Source organism: Propithecus coquereli, unplaced genomic scaffold, assembly GCF_000956105.1.
Source record: "Propithecus coquereli isolate 6110/MARCELLA unplaced genomic scaffold, Pcoq_1.0 Scaffold500, whole genome shotgun sequence".
NCBI lineage: Eukaryota > Metazoa > Chordata > Mammalia > Primates > Indriidae > Propithecus > Propithecus coquereli.
The window spans coordinates 206,357-208,687 of record NW_012150842.1 but is presented as its reverse complement, the minus strand read 5'-3'; positions in this window follow the sequence as shown (position 1 = coordinate 208,687).

Genomic DNA, 2,331 nt, shown 5'->3' with positions numbered 1-2,331 from the left:
ATCTCTAATCATCAGGGAAATGCAAATCAAAACCACAATGAAAATTAAATATTTTTAAAGGCTTAACATAGGTAAAATAAGTAAAGTAAGTAACTGCATCAACAAGTGACCTCACTAATTTCTACAGAGTATTATAAAGTGCTAGCTAACCAGGATTTTTTATTTTTTATTGTTATTGTTATATCATAGTTGCACATACTTGGGGGTACATGTGATATTCAGATATAGGTATACAATGTGCAACGGTCAAATCAGGGCAATTGGGATATACATCGTGTTAAGCTTTTATCTTTTCTTTGTATTGGGAACATCATAATCTTCTCTTCTAGCTATTTTGAAATATACAATAAATGATTGCTGATTATAGTTTTCCCACTGTACTATAGAATGCTAGAATCCTTCTATCTAACTGTATTTTTGTAACCCTTAGCCAACTTCTTTTCATCTCTCCATCTCTTCCCTTCCTAGCCTCTGATAATCACCACCATGACTTTTTTAACCTTGTAAAAGATTTAAGTGGCAGAAAGAGACATAGCCTAAGGTAATTTGATTAATTTTTCAAATATTTTGTATTTGTATACCTTAAACTTACGTTTTTGTAGTATAATGACCCTGTGAAGTTGGAATGGGTGGTATTATTGATGACAAAATTAAGCTCCCAGAAGTCAGGTGACTAAGGTATAATTATAAAACAAATAATGTAGAGCCCAGATGCTGACCCAGGATTCTGAATCCAAGACAACTGCTTTTCCCCCAACTTTTGCCTTTTAACATAGTTCTACTTGTACCATTTGCACCACTGACAGGAAGACTGTGATATCCCAACTGTGTAACTGCAGATATTTACACTAATGGCTCCAGGAGAACCATGCCTCCAGCCTCCTCCAAGTGGACGCAAGGCTGGCCAGGCACCTCGTTTTGGCCAGTGGGACAGGAGCGAATGTGAAGCAGAGGTCTGATGACCTGCTCAAGCATTGGGACTTGCGGTCCTGGAGCCAAGACCACCATACTGTGAAAAATCCGGGATGGGTAAGAGACCCCATGGCTGGATGGGCCCAGTCTCACCTCTAGCTGAATGTAGCTGCATAAATAAACCGGCAGAAGAAACAACAACCACTTCTGCTTTCAGCCACTAATTTGGGGTGGATTTACCTACTAGACCCCGTTTACTGTTGTCTCCATTTTAAAACTGAACATTTTGTGTACCAGAAATACCCCCAATTTGAGGCAAATCTGGTCATTGGTCACCTTAGGGATTCCTTCTTTTGCAACCATAAGTAATTGGTACATTCTCTATTTAATTGAAATTGTTTTAAGGGCAGGAATCATGTCTTAGGTTTGTACACGTAAAAATTCTTTATTGCCTATGGGTGAGAGTCACTCAGTAAATATTTTAGAACAAATATAATAAGTAGCTTTTGTACTATCAGTAAGATTCTCCGGGAATTTGTGTACCAAAGAACACCACATACATAAATTCATTTAATCCTAACATTAATCTTGTGATGTATACAGGACTAGTTTCATTTTATAGATGAGTAAGATGAGGCTTAGAGAGAGTTTTAGTGATAGAGATATGAAGAAGAACACGGCGCGTGTGTGTGTGTGTGTGCGTGTGTGTGCACGTGCGTGTGTGTGTGTGTGTGCACGCACATGTGTGTTATATTTGAGGCAGGCGTGGTGTGTTCAGGACGTGGATGAACATTTTCAACTGAGTGTGATAAGTATGCAGAAGTGGGCTAGAAAACAGCCAGCAATTTGATTAAATTAGCTAATGTACGGTCTTGGAAAGTAAGTTTTTTTCCTGTTATACGCAGTATTGAACTGCATCTGCATGACCAATTAAAGTTATTAAAAGTCAATTATATTAAGTATGTTGGAATATACTAATGTATCATGATATTATTATAAAGTGAGACATGCTGTGGTGATTCAGTCAGTAAGAGTTGCCTGATGGTGGCTCAGGGAAGAAGAAACACACAGTGCAATGAAAGAGAAAGTCACTGTGATTCATTTAGGGTGGGGGTGGAGGAGGGTGGTGTTCAGAAAATTACGATGTTCATGATTCTGTTGTGGCCCCACAATGCTCAGGGCATATCAATATCCTTTCAGGAGTAAGCTGTACTTTTAGATTATCACTTCATAGTTTAGATAATGCCTCTTTCCCTTCCTCTGGGTAGAACATGTAAGAAATATGAAATATCTAAAAAGCAAAAAGTGTCTGAAAGTAATAGTATTGCAAATTATTCTATTTGAGTACATCTAAATATGTTGGTGCATTATTTGTTGCTTTAAAAATCTTCTTTCTTGGTTGCTATCTAATATATTGAA